Genomic DNA, 24531 nt, shown 5'->3' with positions numbered 1-24531 from the left:
CATCACAGGTCTCTTGCTGAAGAGTTTCAATAAACAAGTTCTAGAGACTACTAAGGGCTGTTTGTCATTTTTAAAAGACAGATCTGCAAGGAAAACCTTTTCTGGGATTGTTTTTAAATATTTTACCACATTCTTTACTTAAAAATCTCTAAAGAACTTCAACTTATTTGAAGACAAGAGGAAGTTAAATGAAGAATGAGACCAAGTGAAACTCAGCATTTTCTTTTGTTGAAGTGGAATGACGAAACCAGAAAATACATCAGCCACAGAGGAAAAGACATTTTATAATAACTTTCAGCTTTGATGATCTAAATCTATAGGATTATTTATAACAGCTTAAAATATGCCATACCAACTGTATTGACCCATATTCACTCATATATTTTTGACTGCTCTGTGCTATTGCAATGGCACAAAATTAATAAAATCTTGCTTTACCTACTCTGGTAAACTGGATTAATTGCAGGTTTATTTCACAGAAAGTTCTCAAAATGGCTGTGCCCAAAACACCCAAGCTCTGTTAGTGCATCCGACCCACGGTTATTAACTCAGAAACATCCCTTTAATTCTGTTTTCTTTGGACATGCCTCTGGACACAGGCATTGTGGGCTGCAGAAGGAAATCCAACTCTCCCCAGCTCTCTGAAGCGACTTAGCTCTTAAGAGAAACAGGATCTGGCATTAAAGCAGCTTTTTGCCAGGCTCTAAGTTTCTGTCTTGGGAACCAGGGTTAAGGTCTCAGATCAGGCCTAATCTTTACCGAGGAAATTGTGGCAAGCAAAAGGGTGTTGGGTGGGTCAGTGTCTCTGCAGCCAGTTTTTCTGTAGGACCAAACTTGTGAAATGCTGAGGACCTATGTCTCCCAAAGAAACCACTGGGAGCTGCAGATCACTTGGATCTCCAGATTTGTCCCAAAATACCCTAATGGATTTTTTTTCTACATGCAAGAAGCAAAGTAAAGGCACAAGGATAATAACATTATGGCTTGCTTACAGGAACAAACACTGTTAGATGGGCCCTAGGTTGGAACACATCCATGTGTAGCCATGTTACGAAGTGCATTTATTTCCTACAGAAGCAACATAGCAATATGAGTACTATGTGACTAACTAATATTCCAACTGCACTGTAAAGGTAAAAAATGCCAGACTTCACCTGAAATAGACAATATGTTTTATGACTTCAAAATGAAATCACAGAAGACCTAACTCCATCCAGCTGTTCTTAATAGGGCTTTTTTCCCCCTTTGTTTTTCATTCTCTACCTTAATCCGCTTCAAAATTACCTCACAGTCTCATTCATTTTTGCTTGTAACTTGATAACTCTTACCAAAACAATGGATTGCACATTACAGGGCAAAATAACTAAATTAAAGAACAGAGAAAGAAAATGTATATTCATTAAAGCTGGTGATGCTGCAATGAAAATTTGCATAGCAACCTGCAACTATGCCTGATAGAATTACAAATTTATCATTAATTTGAAGGATAGATGAAACAATCTCACATTTGCTGAATCAGTCATTTCTATTCTATTCAGCTTAGTATAAACAATCCCCCTTATTTTGCAACTAATTGAAGAATTAATATAAAAGGATTGAACACCAGTTGCTCTGTTGGCAGAAAACAGCAATTACAATGTTTCTTTCCAATGGACTAGAACTACAAAAGAAATATGTTAAAATAAAAAAGGAAGATAACATATTGGTGACCAGGGTCCTTTTGAATCCACAGAAGATATTACAGTTTTTATTCAGATTGTGAGTGGTCTCTGTTAAGCTTCATCGGTTGATGGAGATCTCCTCTCTATCCCCCATGTAGCCACTGCCCCCTTAAGCATTTTCCATTAGCTTGGAATAGCTCTGATTCACTCAACCTCCTCTCTCATCTTTCCCACACACTTTAAGACAGGCTTAAAATCCATTGAACATCCACCTAACTGTCATGCAGATCCTCTTTACCAACTTCATAGAATCATAGAATTATAGAATGGTTTGGGTTGGAAGGGACATTAAAGATCATGTAGTTTCCAACACCCCCGCTATGGACAGGGACACCTTCCACTAGACCAGGTCTCTCAAAGCCCCATCCAACCTGGCCTTGAACACTGCCAGGGATGGGGCATCCACAACTTCTCTGGGCAACCTGTTCTGCTGTCTCACCACCCTCACAGTGAAGAATGAACTTCTTCCTTACATCTAATCTAAATCTTCCCTCTTTCAGTTTAAAGCCATTACCCCTCGTCCGATCACTCACTACATGCCCTTGTAAAAAGTCCATCTCTGGCTTTCCTGTAGGCCCCCTTTAAGTACTGGAAGGCTGCTATAAGGTCTCCCCGAAGCTTTCTCTTCTCCAGGTTCAACAACCCCAACTCTCTCAGCCTGTCCTCATAGGAGAGGGGCTCCAAACCTCTGATCATCTTCATGGCCCTCCTCTGGACTCGCTCAAGCAGGTCCATGTCCTTCTTATATTGAGGGGGGCCAGAGCTGAACGTAGGACTTCAGCTGGGGTCTCCTGACAACGGAGTAGAGGGGAACAATCACCTCCCTTGACCTTCTGGTTACAGTTCTTTTGATGCAACCGAGGATACGGTTGGCTTTCTGGGTAGCAAATGCACATTACCGGCTTGTGTTGAACTTCTTGTCAGCCAACACCCCCAAGTCCTTCTCCTCCAGGCTGCTTTCAATCCACTCATCGCCCAGCCTGTATTTGTGTTTTGTTTGGAATTTTGTATTACAAACATTAATCACTGAAAATAAATACTGTTAAAAAGAGAGATTAAATCAATTTTCATCTCATCTTTTTATTCTTTATCTAGGAAAGTGGTGAAGGAAGTCTTAAACTGAGGTAGAAAGAGTCAAACACAGGGACCTGTAAGTGAGTGATTTTTTGAAAGGCAGAACTGAAAGGAAAATAACCAAAACACAAGCAAGCATCAAATCCACTTAAAAGAAACATTTTTATCTTTCCTTGCTGATGCAAAACCTAAAACAATTAAACATTGGAAATATCAAGGATTTGGTTATGGTCACCTGCAATAAAAGTAAAGCAAGAAATGCAGGGATTCAAAATACTCTGGAGAAACCTATTTGCTGTTAACTTGGGAGCACTAGGACCACAGCCCTCACCCCCACATAGGACAGCCATGTTTCACCCTGTCCTCAGTCCACAGAAGTCTGGCATCCCCATGGCTCATATCGGTGGTGTCCACCTGACCACAGCACCACAGGAGCGTGGCTCAGCTCTTTTGCTTTATATCAACAAACCTGAAATAATTTTACAGCAAAATTATCACTATTACTACTATTAATTATAAACTATTAAGTTCTACTCCTTTTCACTTTTTATGGAAAAGTATGTGGAAACAGACAGTATCAGGTTTTCCCAACTATTTTGGAATGAGCATCACTGTCTGGTCCAGATGCTCCTACTTTGGTAGTAATGCCTTCCATCATACTGATAAGATGTCATCTTCAAGGTCATTTTCAGATGCAGGCCTCACTTAAAAATCATGGTGGAAATACAGGCAGAGTCCTTTTCCTTCTCATTTCATAGCTGTTTCTGGGAATGTCTAAACTGTGAAAACACTCAATATTTTTTCTCTTTGATAACATATCTGCTTATGGGATGTACACATCTCAAGGGATTTTTTTCTTTTTCCAAGATAAGGAAAACCAGCTGAAAACCAGCATGAAATGGGAATGCACAACTTGGGGCATAAACCTCCATCCACGAGCACGCCATCATCTCCCTATTCAACTTGGGATCAGATGCACATTTTTTTGCCTTAGTGCATTCTGGTATCGCTTCTTTAAAAAAGGTCTGCCAGACATATAGGCGACACAGGGGCTGAGGAGGGCAAATTCTGCCTGTGGCACCCAACCCACAGGGGTGGAGGCACCCGGCAGTGGGACCTGCTGCTACCAGCAGTGCCCAGTGCTTTGGGAACCACTCGCGTAGGCAATGTGACTTCTCCAAGTCCTGCTGAGTTAGGAAGATGCTTCAAGTTCACTCAGGGCCAGAAATGACCAGGGCATTGTGGGTCAGGCTGACACACTGTGTAAGGACACAGATGCTGAGACCCCAGAGCAGGATTAGGCTGAGCAGCACATGAATCACGACACGGTGGAAACACAGGCAGGGCTGCAGGTCATTTGGATCTGTGTTCATAACACTGAATTATGCAGACACAAAGAAAGAATATCATAAATCCAAGGAAGATCAGGATCAACTTGTGACACTGCTGGCACTACCCAAGCAGCAGTGTGCAATATTTTAGGGGAACGTATTATAAGGGCAGAAAAAATTGTTCTTTTCCCTTTAAAAGGAATGTGCACCTATATAACAACAGCAACAAAAATCAACTGTATAGGACAAGCCATTTCTATGAAGAAAGAATAAAGCATTAAATACTTGATTTTTTTCTGAATTTATAAATAAAAATAAACTTTTAAAGCTTTCCCGTTAATGGAATTAAAATCATCATCAGTCTTTCCTTAAGTGTCTGCAGTACATAGTCACAGTCCATTAAGACAACATGTTAGCATTGTTCATAACAGGATGTAAATGAAATAATCAAGTCATCAGGACTATTTCAACATCAATAAAGCCTCAGAGTGATTATTATGTACAGCCATGACACAATACCTTTTTGCATACTTTCCCTGATCAGATTAAAGTGGTGATGAATTCCTCGATGGCTCAAGTGTGCTCCAAGGAAAGCTAGAAGGTTGTACAGTTAACTCCCAGGGTGTAACTCTAAACCATACAACCTACTACCTCAACCCGGATGCACACAGCTTCCGACGGTGACCATAAAATCTTCTTCACTTCTTCAGCCTTTCTTTAAAATGTGACAGCAGCCACAAGCTTATATATTTCCCATGGGGGTATGCTTTCAATGGCAATTATTCCCCACTTTTCAGATGATGAGGCATGTTCTTAGATGGATTTTTCTACTGCAGAGGTACAGTTTCTGTTCTATCCTGTTTACATATGTATAAAGATATATACATGCATGTTTTATGTGTATATATATGCATACATATTTGATCGGATTGATGCAAGTCCAACTACATTTCTGGAAAGAAATGACCATTTTGTCTTATTTTACAATAAAAATAAAAATCTAAATCTCTTCTTGTTTTTTCTGCATTTTTAAATGTAATATGATGTAATGGTATATTTAATAAAGCCAGCAAATGGTATATCCTACTCTCCCTCATTGGAAACCCTACAATTCCCTCACATCTCTTCATAAATTTTAATACTATATTAAGCCAAAGGTGCTTAAAGCAACCAATAAAAGAACAAATCACTTAATCAAGTTTGAAGATAAGGCAATGGACAAGAGAAGCATTCCAAAAGCAATACATAGATTTGTACACTCACTTGGGCTTGTTGTCAAATATGCACTGCAGTGCGTGCTACATAAACTTTTGCCAGATCACCATACTGACACAGACCCATAGAAGCGAGCTTGTGCAGTACGTTTCAACACAAGATCGGATCTACGGGTTTATGCCAATTGGCATCATTGATTAGCATTTTCCTTTTCAAGTGAGATGCAAAAGACTTTAAACAAACAAACATATGAAGCAATGTAAGAAGGAGTATTTAAGAGTAAAATTATTACCAACTATTGCAAAGAAGGTTACTTCAAACTTAACTGCATAAATGGCGGACGCGCCAAACAAGCCAAAGACTTGTAACTAGTCTGGTTTTTGAAAAAGGAAGAAAAAAACATTTTTTTTACAGATTGATGGCACAACAATGTTTTGTCTTCAGCAGGAATTAATGTCCTTTTGTGCACACTTTGCCTTACCGATGAACTCTCAACTCCCAACAACTTGCATCTGACTACAGCACGCACACAGCAGGCAAGACTGGAATCCATAATTGGACGTGACATAGAAGTGAACAATACAGGTTTGTCCTTTGTGTCTAAGCTCATATCATGTACTACAACCCGAAATAAAAATCACGCACCAAATCTGAAAAGCAATGAGGCACACTGAAGTGGAGCTCCCAAACAACATGTTAAAGACTGCTTAGCTGTTTTTTCATATTACAGGGCATCTAAGTACTGCTTGACAATAACTTGTTGATTAAACACCATCTATTAATCAAAGCGAATAAGTTAATTTGTATATTTTATTCACTAATCCTCCCATCAATGCTATTCCCTAATAATAAGAATGCAAGTAGAAATGCAATCTTGCAAAACTTCAGGATTAAATTCTATAACAAATACTTTCTTCTTGTGACCGGCAAGCAGTACAATACAAATTATCACACACTGAATGTAGGGTGTCCTATGCAACAGACTGAAAATAGGTCCTCTGAGGCAATAACCAGTAAATTCAGAAAGGTGAGACACAGATACAGTTTTATAACTTGCATACTCTAAATGAAAGTGTTGATAGATACTGCGTCTTTAAGCATAGTACCTGACACATCACAATAACTTGTAACAATATAGCCACAAACGCATTTGTAACATACAGACATAAGAAGCAGGTATAATTTTAAAACCAGGTGCTATAGAAAGGACTCTTATGATTTTAGCGGGTTACTGAAATCTGTATCTGTATAAGATTTTCATGCCTGCCTTCCACTAGTTCCCACTGAAGGCCTAATTCTGCCATCGTTACTTGGGCAAAACTCCTTTCAAGAGAATAAGTGCTGCCAATAACAAAGTTTTTGAAACAGGGCAATGCTTCATTTCCTTGCAGACTGCGACATGTATTTCTAGTTCACTAATGACGGCTGAGCATTAGTAAATGACCTTTTCTTTTTTAATTTAGTGGATTGAATCTTGCATGTTCAAGCATACCCTTTTTCATTTTAAAATAATGTTATTTTCTAGAACAGTCTGTTTTAAATCTCCTTTTGCTTTATATACAACACTTCAGCATTCAGAAGGAATGATATATTTATAATTGCTTTCTGCTGACACTGAGGAGATAGAATATGTGAGACAAGCACTCAAACTAGAATAGTTATCCTAGTATCAGAAATAAGTGTGCAGACTGCATATATAATTTACTGAATGATAGTAATAAGTGCTATAAAATTGCTTCTCCAATTTTATTTTATTTTTTTGTGACTAGAAGAGATAGTCCACATTTCAAAAATCATTGGTCACTGCATTATAGTTAGTTATATACTAGCAAATAGATATATATACTATAAATGTACTAGTAATATATATGTGTTATATATTTACTAGGCACAACAAAAGAACAAATTATTTATTGATCTTTCAATTCATTCTAAAGCTTCATGGAAACAAACAGTATAAAGGCTACACAAACTGCAATATTCCCAACAGAAAGTAATTAGAACAGAAGTTTAAAACATATGTGTGAAATTATATTTGTAGGCTCTGCTAAGGAAAGAAATTCTTTTAAAGCTAACCTGCTTCATGTTTTTGCCATTAACTTTATTTTTTAACAAAAAGATAATATTTAAGATCACTGTATTACCTTCGTTGAATTCTGGTATAATTAACTTCTTCAGTTTCCTTTTTCATTTTAATTTTTTCTTTCACTAAAACAAAACAAAAAAAAGTGAAAGATTTTGAAATATCTGTTTTATCTAAAGTGTTTTCAGAACAACATGAAACATACACAAAATTAGTAATTATGCTTTTAAGATATAAAACCGACACACTGCTGACGCCCCTCTCAGGGCCATGGGAAGACATGCTGTGAATACGCACACTTTGGCAAAGGGACTATTTCATTTAGTATTTCCTAGTCTTTTTTCCCTGCACAAATATTTTATGTTTATTAGGAATTCCAGAAGGAAAGGAGCATGCTTAACAAAAATAAATAGTTTTTATCAAATAGTGTGTACGATCAGGTAATTTGGTACAGAACTTCATAAAAATACTGGGATAAAATAAACGGCTTAAATCACAAAATGTTTGAAAAACTTTTTGGGAAAGAAACAAGAAAAAGATGTGATTACTATGATCAGATATAGAAATTTAGAAAGTTCTTTTAAGCTAATGCAAGTCTTGGTTTCTCAACAGACTTGGGTACTAATGACATACGTAAATACTCTAACAAAACTATTGGGGAGGGCAGTATCACTAGAAATCTAAGAAACACTTTCTGGTACAAAATGGGTGAATGGAGGTATATATGTGTCATATACATAAGGTCTCCACTCAACAATTTCCCAGAATTCATTGCAGAACAACAAAAATATAAGGTAGCAAAATTATCATATGATCTTAGAAGTTACTGTCTAATCAGTAACATACAAAAAGTTAAACACATTGAACCAACTTTATTTTGTAAAGTCATAATATATTTTTATATGCATGAAGTTTTTTATTAGACAAACAACTATCATGATTTTTTTGAAAAAAATCAGGGTTTCTGATGAAAAAGACACTGTAAGCTACAAAGTAACTTCTAGCTGAGGACATCTGTATTTTTAACACAAATTAAAAAGACTAGAAAAAATATTAAAAAAATTTTCCACAATACATAAAACACCAATTTGGCTGAGCTTTTCAAAATCTGCCAGTCAGAATGAATTTTGTTACACACTCTTCTAATTGCCTAGTAATATGTTACAACAGACAGACAAATGCCTTAAGAGAAAGGCTCTACTAAAGCATCATATGCTCAAATCTTACTTTAACTCTGCATGCACTTATCAATCACAAACATGCTGAATGGATGGATAAGTTAAATACTGTTTTCAGCTATTCCTGGACAAGTGCTGCTTTACCGAACATCTTAAGTCACTGTTACTAGCTGCAACCAGGCTTACTTCATGAATGTCCCAATAATGTGCCTTTTATTCCAGTGCTTATTACACTTATTTCTTTGGAATGGATATAGATACAAATGTAAGAAACTCATATATGAATTAACTTAATAATAACTTTAATATACTGCCTACAAGAGCGATCCTTTCCTACAGTTTAACACTTTTTTTTCCTCTTCCCCTCTTTAGAAACTGAAAGCATGAGTCACACTGTAAAAAAAGAATTTACTTTCCTTAGCAACCAGATCTAAATACCCACAACTTTCTTAGAGATAACCAAAGCTTAGACTGAATAAATGTAACATTAAGGTCTTTGCATAACTCCAGTGCTTAGCTAAGACAAAATGTGCCTAACCACTTATTTCCATAGACCCTCAATTTTTTTGTTTACTTTCTATTTTTAGCAGTATTAGATCAAACACACCCCCAAAAAGTTAGTTTTAAAAAGTGTGAACAGCTGACTATGTTAAAATTAATACACAAGGACTCAGTTTCAAAACAACATGTTTAAAACGGCTTAAAAAAAGAAAAAGAGAAAAAAAGAAAAAGAAGCTATACCTGATATGAAAGGTACGTTTTCACCCAGTGCCAAATACTGCTATATGAGCAATAGTGAAAAAAAACCAAACAAAAATTCATTCCTTAATTTTTTTTTTTTTTTTTTTTACTAAAAGAATCAATTTCCTAGGCTCATTTTGTTACACTGTTTTAAGAAGCTCTAACACATCCTGATGTCTCTGTAGTGAAACATGCCAGATTTTTTTTGGTTTTTTTGGAAGCAGGAGAGTCACTTTTTTTTTTCTGCACTCTTGTATGTAGGACAAACTCAGATTTGTTTCTTCTTCTTAGGGCTCCTGTTCTTTCTCGGAAGAAGACCAGGGTGCCTGTCTTCTCTCTCTCTCGCTCTTCTCGGAATTCCAGGCACAAAGCACTGCGCAAAAGCTGCACCAATCCTTGCCGCAACTGCCTGCACAGGACTAGAGGTGGGGAGAGACCAGAAAATTCACCTCGCCCCTGTGCCGGTTTTATAAATGGGGATTGCACAAATCTGCTGGAGCAAAGGGGTGAAAAGGCAGGGTGCCAGTTTGCTACACTATGCTGCAATGATCTCATGTTCAATGCTGTCGCCCCGTTTGCCCAGTTCAAACGCCTGTTCATTAAACAGGAGGAAGAAAAAAAAAAAACCAACAAAACACCAGAAAAATAAAAAGCAACTTTTATCCTTCAGACTCTCAGGAGGGCTGTTCTAAACTACAGATCAGCAATAAAAAAATAAAGCATGTAGTTTTAAAATGCAGTTATGAAGCATAAATATTCTGCTTATATTTTCTTTCTTTCTTTTTTCTATTTGGAGATAAGAAGCAGAATTTATCAGGCGTGAAAGGGACAGCCTCCTGGTGGTGTGCCAAAAAAGCCAGAATAAAGGCAAAGTTGTGCTTCAAAGCTCAATTGCTTGCTGAGTCTGGCTAAAGTCAAGTATTAAGATCCACCATTTTCTGAGCCATGTAAGAAAAGAGGAAAAAAGTCAGAACGGGTGCTGCTTTCCAAGTCTCCGTTGGCACCATCACAAAATCTCAGCCGTAAGGTCACATGATGCTCTGCCAAATGTGGAGTGCATTCCCATAAACCATTCTGCTGATACTGCGAAGGCAGCTATTGTCTAGTTTATACCCAAAGTTCAGCCCACTCTTCATTGAATTAGCTGAAAAACGCATCACCTTTGGGGGTTGGGAGCCATGGAAACGTCTACCTGGCAGGCTGCCCACTTTTTCTGCCCATCAACCAGAGATGGAATTGTGCTGCCTAATGTAATGATGACTAGGAATGTGAAGAGTCGTCCAAAGTGAATCTGATTCTTGCAAAGCCTGCTTCATTTGCACAGCAAACTCTGGCTTCTTGTTGTTAAAAAGGGGAGGGGGGGGGAGAGAAAAAAAAAAAAAAAAAAAGTGCCTTTCTCCTAAATGTAGCAATTAAAGGTCTAGTAAACACGCCTAGCCTGCAACTTTCCTTCATAACATACTGAAATGGTTTCCAAAATAAAGCACTTGGTATAAGACAAGTTTTCTGATTTAAAGCAGTGCTCGCTTTTCCCCAAGGTAATGTGGCATCCCCTGGACATTTTTGCTCCTTAAGAAAAAAGAAAAAAAAGTACACAACAGATCTCTCATCTCTTCTTTTTACCTGTCTTTATTGCCTCCTGATTTTATCTAGCACAAATTATACATGTGTGTGGCAATACCCACTAGTAACAGTGGGGATGCAATATTACTGCAATATCTCCCTCAAAGCAGTCTCCCGAGAAAGCTGGTCGTGTTGCCAGCAGCACAAACCCCTTCATCTGAGCCCTCTTATCTTCACTAGTGAGTAGGACAGCTGGTCTGCAAGTTTGCAAACCAGCACATTTGAGACCAGTCAGCACCCTCCCTTCTTCAAAATGCATTTAATCTGGATTTCATGAAAAGAGATGCAAATACACAGAATTTATAAAAGATGCAAGCTACTAAATAGACTATATAATAGACATAACTCTTCTGCTACAGACCTGAAATTTTGATTTTGCCCATCTATTGTTCTAAAGTAAAATGTCACGTAAAATGTCACTTCCAAATGAAAGAAACGTGTAACCTACTGAGCAAAAACCACACGTTCTCCCAGCACCTAAAAGCCTTGTACAGAAGCATTTATCATGGAGCTCAGCATTGTGAACAAATGAACAAAAATCCACTCACTGTTTCTACACCATGAAGCTTAATAGCTACTGCAAAAGAGATGGTAAAAATGTGGAAATTTCTCTGATCCTCCCATTAAAAAAAATGGAGGCATGGGAGGAGCCTCTCTACCTATTAGCATCTGTACAAATGCTCCCACGAAGAGGAGGTTGCATGCTAAAGAGCTTACAGCTAAAAACTGGTAAGGAAGGGCAAACAAAGTGGGAGACAACAGGCTAGAAACCGCAGCGGGAGGACAGGAAAAACCATTCCCAGGGACACTGCGGGCAGTAACTCTTCAGCTCGGCTACTTTTATGTTTTGTTTTACAGTTCTTTCCAGTTTCATTTTATTTACCTGGAGGAAATTGAAGCTTCATTACCGAAGGAAGGAAGTGTGAGAATGGGGGCTTTGAAGTGAAGGAAGACAGTTATGAGGGCGGCGCAGCCCTCGGAGGGAGGTCCTGGGGCTGCTCACCAGCCGAAGGGCTGCGGGGGCTGGCTGCACCCCCAGCTGGGACTGAGGCGATGCAGGCAGCAGGCTGGCAGCATGAGGCAGCCCCTGCCTTGCTCCTGGCACACCCTGGAGGCCTGCATCTGGGTTTTGTGGAGGGCAGGGGTGGCTGGGAGGAGGAGAGCGCTTGGGGCAGCCTCTCCAGATGATGAAGGGCAATGCCAGTGGGGCCTCGAGGACTGGGAGAAGGAGCAGCCACCACAGCCCAGCAGCGGTGAGGGACTGGAAGGAGGTGCTAGGTACAACCTCAGGGGATGGAAGCGACCTTGCTCTGCCTGCCGTGCCAGCGGACCCGGGATTGGCCCCGCTCTGGTCAACCAATGGGAGCTGACTGGCAGAAGAGAAATTTGCTATGGCCCCCATAGATCAGTCCACAGCTTAGTTCCTCTCTTTTCCAGATTTGGAGCTTTTCAAGGGCCAGCAGCCAGAGGAAAGCCCTCTGACACAGTGACGTGGTGTAAGCTCTCTCAGATGGTCTTTTGGAGTGAAATGCCACGCGCGTTGTTTTGAATCCAAAGACCCTTTTCTGTTCCCTGTGAGCTAAAGATGACTGCCTAGGTGCTATCAGTAAGTGGAAACGCTGCTTCTTCCTCCAGCCACTTGCCACAGTACTCCCACGTCTTGGACCACAGGGGTCACACTGACTTCCAGGCATCGTGAGCAAACTGCGTGTCATGCCTCAGTCATAAAAATGGCACATGGGTGGATTCTCCCGTAAAGATCTTTGAGATTAAATAATCCCTTTGAGATTATTTAAAATAAATTCATTTCTCCAGGCTCATAAAACTCAGAAAGCCAATTGAAATGTCTTTAATTAACAATTATGTAGAAACAGAAACTTGAGATTCCAGTTTTTTTCACTTTAGTAGTTCTTATTGATCTGAGTCAACAGATTTGGGTTTTTTTTTCTAACAGGGCACATGGGACTCAAGCTCAGTTCATTGCACCTTATGTTTTACCATTAACCATAAAAATGTTTGGGCCACAATACATCAGTGTCTTCAAAGGAACCACTCACAAGGGTGCAAGCTACAAACCCAGGTGCATTATGAACCACAGTGAAAAATAATGGTTTCATTAGAATTGAGTAGAAACCTCCAACTAAACAACAATGAATTCATATCCTGTTCAGATCAGCTACTGTTATTATCAGTGATGGTATGTGAAAAGGACAAGGGAACAGCCTGACTTTCAGATCTCAGAAGGGTGTTTGCCACTAATTACAAATAATAAGCAGTCTGAGCTGGGCAAATCTGAGCAGCAGCTTTTGAGGGACAACAGGCACAGAATCCTACACAGTCATTTTTATTTTTCTGTGTGGAAAAACACTTCAACATGTGGCTAGCCCTCAACAACAAGTATTCACTTTACCAATACTCGAGAAGGATGTTAAAAAGCTGTTAAAAAAATCACTTGCATATGTGCCCAGCAACAATTAGAGATATAGATAAATCTGAGTGCTTCGCCTATGAACTAATACCAGGGCAACACAAAGGGAACCAAAAAGACATATCTGTGGGAGCGCCTGGCCCTGTTCATCCACAGCTGGAGGAGGCAGGGGGGCTGGGTGGAGGGAGGCTGTAGAAGACCAACCTCTCCACGGAAGAGACCATCACCTTCCTCCATCCAGGAGGTAGGAAGGGGAAGGCAAAGAGGACAGGAAACCTGGGCTGGGCTGAGGGTTTCTGCTCACAGACAAATATGGTTTCCGTGTCTGTACTCAGCTCCCACAGGACAACTCTCACCCCAACCTTCTTAGCTTAATGGGCAGTTTGCAAACTAACTGGAAAGGAAAAATTGGAGACTTCCCTGGGCAATGCAACCCACACAAGACGTGAGAGAAAAGCTGGGAGAGAATGGGAAAGAAACACGGCAACACTTATGGAGTGAAGGGAGAGGGAGAGAGGGAGGAAGGGAATCTCTGCTTTTTCACATGGTTGTTCTTGAACACAAAAGCAAAACTGGCAAGCACGCCACTGTAGTTACTACAAGTTAAAAGTTGAAAACACACAAAGTGAAGAGGACATGCAAGTGCTGGATATATTGCACATTTCTAGATAACTTTAATGTACTGTATTGCATGGCATAACACTTCACAATAAAATGGTCTTGCTCTGCAGACTGCATTCTCAAAGGCCCTAGTATATAAAGGTGACAAAAATTATTTGTAAAATGCATGCAAATGAAAAGCTATCATCTGCTTGCTACTTACATTTTATCTTCAAATGGCACTGTGCCTTCTCTTTTTTTCTGCCTTAAGGTTAACAGCACTGAATTAAGAGACTTAAGCAAGATGCTCTATGGTAAGAACCAGAGATGTCATTCATTATAAATTTAACTGCAATTTTCCCATTTATGAAATTTTCATGGACAATCTTGCTTTAAGTTCCTTCTCCTCTAAATTTTTCACTGTGTTGTCTACAACATATTTAACTTTTGGCCACTGTGGCTGTATGGCTGGGTACCTGAACTTCACAGCCTTCCTTCTGCTTTGCTACCAGAGAAAGAAAAACTTTAAGAAGAAATAGCAACAAAAAATACGTAATGCACATCCAATACTCTTGTTCATACAAGAAAAGCCTTCTTCACAGATGGTTTAAAAAGATCAGCTATTCCCTTAAGAATGCAGATATACATAAATAGCAAAGGGTGCAAATATAATGAATTGAAACAGCTACTGAAAATTCAGATGAGCCTTTTCTAATAAGTATTCCACAGTATGAAGAAACCACCCACTGCAAACAGGGGCTGCCCTTCTGTTCTTCACAGGGAAGTGCAGCTGTGGTAGAATAAGCAGCATGGCTGCAGTGCTGGAGGAGCAGTGGTTCTGAGAAGCCCCTAGTGAGGCCCAAGCAAAAGCCAGGCTCTACTGCTATTCCCTGTTTCTCAAAAAAACGTAGGCTTTTGCAGGTGATCATTCAGGCACAAAAAGATATGACACTTTCTCCACAAACAATGAGACAGTACCTCAGACAGGTAAAAATGCTGTGGTGTTATAAAACACCAAACCCAACTCGATAATAGGAAGAGCTTTGCTAGACATTTCCTTCAACATACTTGGTTCAGTCCTCATTTATTTCACCACTGTCACTCCAGAAACATTAAATAAGTTCAGAGCAAGAGGTACGACATTCAATCCCCTCACATACACCAAGTCTTAGCCATAGAAAAACACTTACATTCTCTTTACCTCATTTGTCTCTTGCAGGTCTAAGTGGAAATACAACAGAGCATTATCATCACCATTCATCAGATGAAAAAATCTGAAGCATCTACTTTTTTCCCAAATTTAAAAGCCTTTAGCAGGTCACTCTTCAAAGTGCCTAAGCAGGGTGGCACTTAGATGTTTCTTCCAGTTCTAGAGCCAAAGGTACCAAAGATTAACTTGTTTTCATAAACAATTTATCATTACTGTGTGAAGCATAGAATACCTGACATTGCTCAGTGTTAAGTACATGGCAATGAATCATAAATACTACCTTGAATTAGATAATTTCTAAATACCACCTACACAGTTTGCACTACCTTGATGACTACCTTTGAAAACTAAAATCTGAAGATGCCTTGATCTAGGTCCTGGTCACTAGAGTGGGAGGACTGTAAGCACAGAGAATTAGCTAGCAAAGAGAGTAAACAACCAATAATTCCTTACATGCCTTCTACTTGTGATAAATAAAGCAAAGTCAACTTCTTTCCCTAACACCTCTTCGAGGCAAGGACAAGTATAGCCAGAATTGAAACCAGAAACTGTTTTATTAATTCCTGATTTAGAAGCACACTTAGTGCCTTGACCTGCCACAGTCTAACTCCCATACCAATGCTCCCCTTCAAAAACTGCTGCAATGCTTAGTTGAGTTGCACGCTTACATATAGGGAACACCTTCACAACAGCAATCCTCTCCCAAGCTTCAGAATCAAAAATCCTCGTGGGTCTGGGATCACACAGAAGTAACTCTGCAGAAAGTGCAGATGGCTTCCTGTTCCCTACTGTCTAGGAGGTTGTGTAGCAAGGGTCCTCCAGGGCCATTCATTTTTCCTAGGACTCACTCTTGACCTGAATATAAAACAGGAATAAAACGGATGTCACAAGAGCATCCTTCGTACCATTAATTTCTCAGTCAGTGACAAACAGTTTTTATGTTTTTACTGCATACCTTTTCCATATGACCCTGTATGAATCCTGGGTGCTCAGAACTTAAAATCTTATGCAATGTTATTTAAGAGGAACATTTTGATTAGCTGCCTTGAGGCAAAAGTAGCCTTCAGTAGAACATGTGCTGTTTGTCACCTAGCCCCCAGCTGCTATAACTGACTACTGTCTCACACCTCAATATGGCACAGTTCAATGCTCATGGGCAAAGAGAGAAAATAAGTATTTTTGAAACATTCTTACTTATTTCAGGAAGGAAGTTACATACGTCTTTAGGTCCTGTCCTGTTTCGGCTGGGATAGAGTTAATTTTCTTTCTGGTAGCTAGTATAGTGTTATGGTTTGGATTTAGTATGAGAATAATATTGATAACACACTGATGTTTTCAGTTGTTGCTAAGTAGTGTCTATACTAAGTCAAGGATTTTTCAGCTTCTCATGCTCAGCCAGCAAGAAGGCTGGAGGGGTACAAGAAGTTGTGAGGGGATACACCCAGGACAGCTGACCCAAACTGGCCAAAGGAATATTCCATACCACATGATGTCACGCCCAGTATATAAACTGGGGCGAGTTGGCTGGGGTGGATGGATCGCTGCTTAGGAACTAACTGGGCATCAGTCAGTGAGTGGTGAGCAACTGCATTGTGCATCACTTGTTTTGTATATTCCAATCTATGATGATGATGATGATGATGATGATGATGATTGTCATTTTATTACTATTATTATAATAATAATTATTTTCTTCCTTTTCTGTCCTATTAAACTGTCTTTATCTCAACCGACGAATTTTACTTTTTTTCTACTCTCTCCGCCATCCCTTTGGGTGGGGGGGAATGAGCGAGCAGCTGCGTGGTGTTTAGTTGCCAGCTGGGGTTAAACCACAACAGATCCTACAAATCTGGACAACACTTTCCAGAACATCAGAATGTTTTGCAGGCAGGTATATACATACACGTATCCAACACACCCCACACATTTTTGTAATTTAATTACAAAAATATGGGGCCTGTGCGTGCACTTTGCTGGGCTACATTCTTAGCAGGTTGAGTTCTGTTAGCCAAAAAAATCCTGGTCAGGTCATAACTCTAAGTTGAAAAGAAAGAACACGTGCATTATAGCCCAATATAAGGTGTGTTTTTGATTCGGCAGACTAAAGGCTCAATTAGTTTTGAAGCAAAAATGGTTAAAACTGGTTAGGAAACAGTTTCCTATATCCCACTTCTCAATTTCCCTACTGTGAATTTCTGAGTCTGCAAAATAATCTCACTCTAACAGCACAAACCTTCCAGTCTAGATTTTTAAGTCCTTTTATATTGGGGCAACTAACACTTTGTACATTAAAATGCTTTAAATATTGATTCTAGATTTTGACTTCAATGTTTTTAGTACAAATGGCTACTCTTTCAATTTTTTTAGTTTGAATTGGCATAATTTTGTGAGTAAAACCTACACTTCAGAATAATCAAAATCCTCAGGTAACCTGAACAACATAGAGATGGAGGCAGAGGAGATCAAAGGCATGGAGCCTTCTCGGAAGATTGAGCAAGCTATGAGTGATCAAAGGCAGGGGAGAGATGACTCTGGGTCTTAACTCCTGCTTTCACTATACATGTATAATTTACAGGTTATTGAATTGTGGGGTGGGGAATGGGAACTATTTATGTATTAAATATAGGTTACAGGCCTGAAAAGTTATTTAAAACTAAAAAAATGAACTTTGGTTCTTGAAAGTATCTAGGCAGGATCTTTTGCAATGCCCTTTTCTAGTATTTTTTTCCAAAAGGAAATGGTGCTACTGCAAGCAGCTTTCTTTTCAATGAATTGGCATTTTCTGACAAAATCAAACAACAAAAAAAGGCATACTATGGCTGGTTTGTGTCATCACAGAAGAGATATTGTGTTGTTTGGAAGTGACAACTAACAGCGACAATGGAAAACTCATGTTCTGAGTAAAGCCCTACTAATTATATTAGCTTGCTTTTCAGAAGATTTAGAGCATGCCTAACTCTCAATCTTTATCAAATTATAGTTCCACACTATCTATGTGAAATTCACATTGCACAATCACATAAGGGTATTTCTTTAGTTTTTGTCTTACACATTTTGGTAATATTCCTGTGTACAACCAGACTTCCTTCCATGAGACCTTTCACAGCTTACCAGCACCGGGCACTCAACTCGGCACTGAGACAAGCTTTCATGCAATCAGTTGAGTATCTTAGCTACCAGATCCATGGTTACTTAGTCATTATTCACCTTTATCAGAATTAAGTCCTGTACTGGAGAAAACATTTGCAATAAAAATTTTCCTAAAACTGTTGCCTCAAACTTTTGATTTGGCAAATCAATTAAGAACATTTTCTCAGAAAATCCTGAATAGCTACATAGAAGATAAATATCAATCATTATGTGTATATATTCAATAGATGAATTCAGCAATGTATCGATTTAGTAATGATAAATGAATTCATATGATTTGTGACTTCACAGATCATTGAATTTCACGATATTACATGTATCTGCTGCCCCAGTGAATATATAACACTGAATTTCATGTTAACATCAAATTGTTTTCTTGATGGGGAGACAGGAGCTGGACCACAGCAAATATTACCATAGTGTAGCTGAAAACACACTTAAGCTTAAGAGGTGATCCTGGTTGACACTTGACAGCCAAAGCTGCAGACTTGGACCAAGGGTGACATATTATAAATAAGCACAGAATGATTATTGAAGAACCTGAAATATGCTGAACCATTAAACAAAAGCAGATAGCATAGTCTGTTAGTTACTGGTTTGAAATTTTCAATACTGAGTGCCTGAACAGCACAGAGGAGATTTCAGAGGACCAGCAAAGGTCATGTACCTAGAAGGTGTTTTTATCTTTCCTAGTAATAAGCAGAATACCTTTATTTCTTATTTCAAATTGTGACAAGAGTACTTCAGTCTTGTTTCAACATCTTAATGGAATTCTGAACTACTAGTAAATGTTTACATAGGCTGTATGGACTTAAGGACATTAAAGGGATTTTACTTTAAATTTGTATAATGCCTAGCTCTTTGGGATCAAAGACAAGAATTTGCATTTTTTTATTACAGCAACAACATGTAAAGAAACCTTTGAACAAGAGTGATTGAATATGAATATGAATATGATGCTTTTTGATCAGTCCTGGCTTAATAACTCAGAGGCATTGATTGTTCCAGTGGCTCAGAGATAGAGCATCTACAGAAATGTGCACAGTCTGAGTGGAGGGAACTGTCTGCTGTGCTTTCCAGAGAGACTTGGTTGTTGAAGAGGGTCAGTATATAACACTGTCACAAGATATTTGTAACGAGGTACAGTCAAAGGGTAGGCAGCTTCAGGGTACATAAAGGGATGCTTCTGAAGATATTCTTTTGCCCTCTTTTTTATATTTCTCCAACTGTAACAGGAAATTAAAGGTTACTAATTATTTAATCTACAAATACATTACTTTCAATTTGTTAACAGATGGTTCATTCAGTACAACTTCAGTGGACTATATTTGATTACCTATCTGCTTCCTGAAAAGGTATTTTTCTAAAACACTATGGTAACCAATGTTTGCAGAGCATGAAACCAAGCAACCAGATTTCTGGAATGCATTTTTGGATAGCTTTTATCGAGCAGGAGAGAAGCAGAATGCAACATGTAGAAAGCAGTCCCCTTAGTTAAAATGCAGTTAAATTCTGCAAACAGAATCTAGTTCTGTCCTCAAAGGATTAAAAACAGCCATGGGACTGTGAATTTAGGAGAAATAAACTTTCACAAGGAATGCCAATGTCCTATATGAATTTGAACGATATGTACTTGATAGAATGTAATGTTGTGCACAAAGCATGCAGTAACCATGTCCTTAATCCAGTATGTTCAGTGATGAACCTTTTATTTCCATGCTCTGGGAGAGGAATGGATCTGTGTGATGTCTCTAGGCTTTTATCATGCAAACTCTTACACTTGTATTCGTCTTTACTGCAATTAGCCTTCTCACTGAAATTAGGGGAACCATCCATAACAACACAAGCAAGCATGCAGAACTTTGCTGAGTATGGGATCCTTGAAAACAAAGCCACCCATAGCAGATGCTTTTAATGGTTTTAGTTATGTAAACATAAAAAACTAGTGCAGTAAAACTCCTATACTTTATTGAGGTCTTTTGAGATGATCTCAACAGTAACATATAACATTAAGATGAACCAAAACATCCATCAATATGTCATCGTCCACCTCAGATCATTATCTTATGCTGGTATCTACTCACAACTTGTAGCAGTTTCAAATAAATAGCCAAGTAGCTCTTCCCATATATATGTGGGGGATCTCCTAATAATTTACCTCCTTATCTACCTGGCAAAAAGTTGCTTTTGCCTACTCATTTCCCTGAACTTCCTCCCCATTTGTCCACTTTCATCTGTCTTCAACAGTATCAACAACCTTTCATGTTCAGGACATACATGGATGTCTCTGTGCCTAAAGAAGAGACTGGGATGACCCAACAATCTAAATAAATAAGCATAAGTACTGCTCTGCTCTCGAAAGAGCAAATGTGGCAACATACTAGAAGTACCTAATAATGAAAAGGAAAATGAATATAGTATTTGTATACATTGTCAGTTATAATGTAAATCCTAATCACTGAGTGTTTGTAAACCAAATTTATCATAGGAAATAACATTTTTGCCAAACAAGACTTTCTACCACAGCACTATTTCATTCAAACCTCCTTTTGCAATTTTCATTCTGAAAACTATTTTTCTGTGGGAGAAAAATTACTCATCTCAAACTCATTTATAATAAACTATTTAATTTCTTTATTTTGGCAGCTCCTCCCAAAGAGTCCATACTTTTTGCATCAATGTGGTTTACTTTTGATATTAAGGAGTTACTTACCAACAGTAACTCCTGTTCTACAGGTGTATGGCCCACCCTCAGCTACTCTGTAGATACTGTATTGTGTGTGTATGCATAGACGGATACATAGTCAAGGAACCCTTGTGAAAATATTGCTTGGCAGTGAAATGCATGTATTACTCTCTTGAGTACAGTGTATGACAGAGTAAATGCTTCACCTTTCTCACACCCTTTCTCTCATGAAGCCCTCCTTAGAATTAGATTCTGGAGCAGAAGACATAGGATAGACTAGTGGGTGTTATAAAAAAATAGAGTTATTTAGCTGATAAGTAATCCCTTTTTTTCTGCTTGTGGAATCATCCCCACAGTACTATAAGAAACCACTACTGACAGAATATGCACTTCTGGAGGGGAAGGATGATTGATAAGGTGCTGCAAATTTTGATAAGGTACTGCAAATGAAGAGCTCTGCTCTTCAAGAAAGCGGATTCTGCTCCTGATGTCAAGTTGTGCAATGTAAATCATAAAGTTTGCAAAAAATGTTCAGGCAGCAACCATACAAGTTTCAGGTAAGGTCATACTGTGAGTTCCTGGAGGTACTATTCACATATGATGATTAACAACAGAGGCATCTGTCTGTTGATATGAATACCTTGTCCACCAATAGTCTGAGTCAAGCTGGACCATTGATATTTTTCCCCTAAAAGTTACAAATTGCTTATCTGAACGGCTAAATATCCCTTATCACTCAAAGCAGTAAATAATGCCTATTACAACTGGGAAAATACTTAGTTTTGCCTTTCCAGGATTTGTGAAAACAAGATTATTTGGCATAAACTGATTTAGGTAAAAATCCAGCACAATTTTTACATGATATCTGGGTGCAAATTCAAGCCCTGCATTGTTTTCTGAATTAAAGTATTTAGTAGGATGAACACTGGGATTTCAAATGCTGTGCTCTTTACAGTTAAAGAAAAAGTTGCAAAATGAAACACCCATTTGCTATTTGACATAACTCAGAACTGTGTAGTGGCCATGAGAAAGACAGTTGCAACATTTACAAAATAACCTATGACACAAAGCAAAAACAGTGCAAGGAGATCCTGTTCTCAACATGCTTCAGACCCATTTTTGCAGATAACAGAATTGCAAGTACTTAGACATGGATTAAAATTAAATGATCAAGAATTCCGAAGTCTGATATTGATGAAGAATTATCCATTTCATTAGTTGGGCATTTCTTTAACACATACTGTGCACAGGTATTTAAAATATATACGTATTTTTTAAGATTTTCTTCAGAAACTCTTTTGTTCGTTTAAGCAATAACCTTAAAAACAGAATTTTCTTGGCCCTTCCTGCAGAAACTGACACAAAAATACATCAGAATTGCAGAGGTTTTTGAAATATCATGAAGTTCCTTTTATAATTGATAGAAGAGTCCCTTTAATTGTTCTTTGATATTTTTTACTCCATAGACTTCTAGCTTGTGTTTGATTAGAGAGGCCTCTCAGCCCCTGACTATTTATGTATTTTCAGCTTCTTGCTTTTTCTGTGTACTGAACACAGTTTTATTTATTTGCATTTGCGTGTTTTCCCTTTAATAGTCACTTTGATTATATTCTGAATGCAGGTTTTCTAGGTATCTCCCCAACATCACTTAGAACACAAGGTCACATGTTGCCCAGGTACCAGCGATCCTTGGTGGGCACAGCAGCATTTACCAAAGGGAGGGTTCTCTAAAACTCCTTCTGCCCTGGGAATAATCTCACAGAAGAGCTATAAAGATACTATAGTTTGGAAACTTTGTTCATTTCCAAATTAAATATTGGATTGATTAAAATCCAATAGTAAAAAATTCTGGCCTTTTTTATAAGTTGTTACACCTTTTAACACACTGTCAGGCATTTCTGAACTACTCTTGAAACAGATATCAACCTTCATGGATCAAATGGCAACACCTTACTAGCCTTAACTTCCAAAAGTCTTTGAAGTGTCAGCCAAGACATGTAAATGTATTCTCTTTCACCTAATCAGATACCATTTTCATCATTACTGCTCTTTCCTCCTCTTTTATTTAACATTTCCACATGCAGAATTTGTTAACATTTAAGCAAGTTTTCACAGCTTCCCTATTTCTCCTTCCCCAAATCTACAGGAATCATCATGCAATGGCAGAGTGCTAAGCAACAGATGCTAATCCCATAGTTTAATGCACCACCAGGAAGTAATTAGATATTATGATGATAAGAGCAGTATAATAACCTATACAGAATAAAGTATTTTCAGTGTTCATTTTTATCTTCTCTACCAATTTGGATTTCTGTGTTTTGAGGGAACTTATTTCCCAGGAGTATGTCTATAATGTACTATTTAAATGACAACATGGTTAACATGAATTCTTTTACTCTGTATAATCAAGTTTATTATACTGATATTATTATACAACTTTTAGGTATATTTAATTGCCATTAAAATACTTAACCACACAGATAGCTACTGTTTATTTTAATATAAGGTTTACTAAATCTCCTTGTTACTGCTAAAATGCTGTGTGAGAAAAAAATTATTCTATAATCCATGTCATCTGCATTTCATAATTTCTCATCACCAAAATGTTTTATTTAGATTAGACCCATCCACTTGCTCCTTCTTACTTCAGTTTGCCTTTTCCTGTTGGACTATAATCTAATCTAAACACTTTCTTACTCCTTTTCACTGTTCTCTCTTCAAAATGTCAAATGTACTTAATTGTAAAGATTTCTATCAATTTTTAACTTCTCCTGATATCAGCCCCTAAAGATTCCTACTTTGTAACTGGAGTACAAACATGGAAACCTCAGCAGATGTATAATAAAAAACATTTGCATCTTGCTGAATCAATATATCAGATAATAAAGTTTGATTGTAAGTAATAATCTTTTATCTATCTCCTACATGTATATTTCAATTTTTTTTAACATAAATGCAATAATCTTACATAAGTATTTTATAATTGTTTGTAAAAGAATGATTTTATTTGGTTTTATTCAGAATTGTGCTTTTCCCAGTGTAGTTTGGGGGGGGGGGGGGGGGTAGGTTGTTGTTTGGGGTTTTTTTTTGGTAGAGGAATGAGCAGGATTATAAACAGTACATTTGAAATAAACTTGGATGGAGAAACATTAGAAAATGCAATGCTCCATAAAATATATTTTGATCAGTTTAGAGATAAAATTCAATCATTTCAAGTGCATAAAAGGATATTAATCCTGCTTAAACTGCAAATTTTAACTTACTTACTTACTATGATGTTGCTAATGATATTTTCATAATGTTGCCATTACAACTACATGCATTACAAGTACAGGCTTATAGCCAAGCCTATTTGTTAATTTATTAAGTCTTCAAGTAACACATCTGACCTCCACTGCCAGCTGATTTACTAACCTGATACTTTTTGTCAATGTTATGTTTTTAAACTAGAATTATTTTTATATGATTTTTTTAAATGAATGCACATGAAT

General features: G+C 38.0%; 1 protein-coding gene and 1 long non-coding RNA gene across 6 annotated transcripts in view; one reads left to right on the top strand and one right to left on the bottom strand.

Annotated features, from left to right (window-relative positions):
• Positions 1-24531, top strand: part of NRIP1 (nuclear receptor interacting protein 1) — an 895475-nt gene that overhangs the window by 160988 nt on the left and 709956 nt on the right. The gene's annotated exons all lie outside the window — the stretch shown is intronic.
• The window catches only part of LOC126049084 (uncharacterized), a 241950-nt gene that overhangs the window by 32456 nt on the left and 184963 nt on the right, over positions 1-24531 (bottom strand). For both annotated transcript variants that reach the window (XR_007509086.1, XR_007509087.1), the window contains one exon: positions 7486-7549. This is a non-coding gene — a long non-coding RNA (uncharacterized LOC126049084). The remainder of the gene's footprint in view (positions 1-7485; positions 7550-24531) is intronic.

This window comes from Accipiter gentilis, chromosome 21, assembly GCF_929443795.1.
Source record: "Accipiter gentilis chromosome 21, bAccGen1.1, whole genome shotgun sequence".
Taxonomy (NCBI): Eukaryota; Metazoa; Chordata; class Aves; order Accipitriformes; family Accipitridae; genus Astur; species Astur gentilis.
Note: the sequence above shows the minus strand (reverse complement) of the source record. Positions and strands in the feature narration are given on the sequence as shown.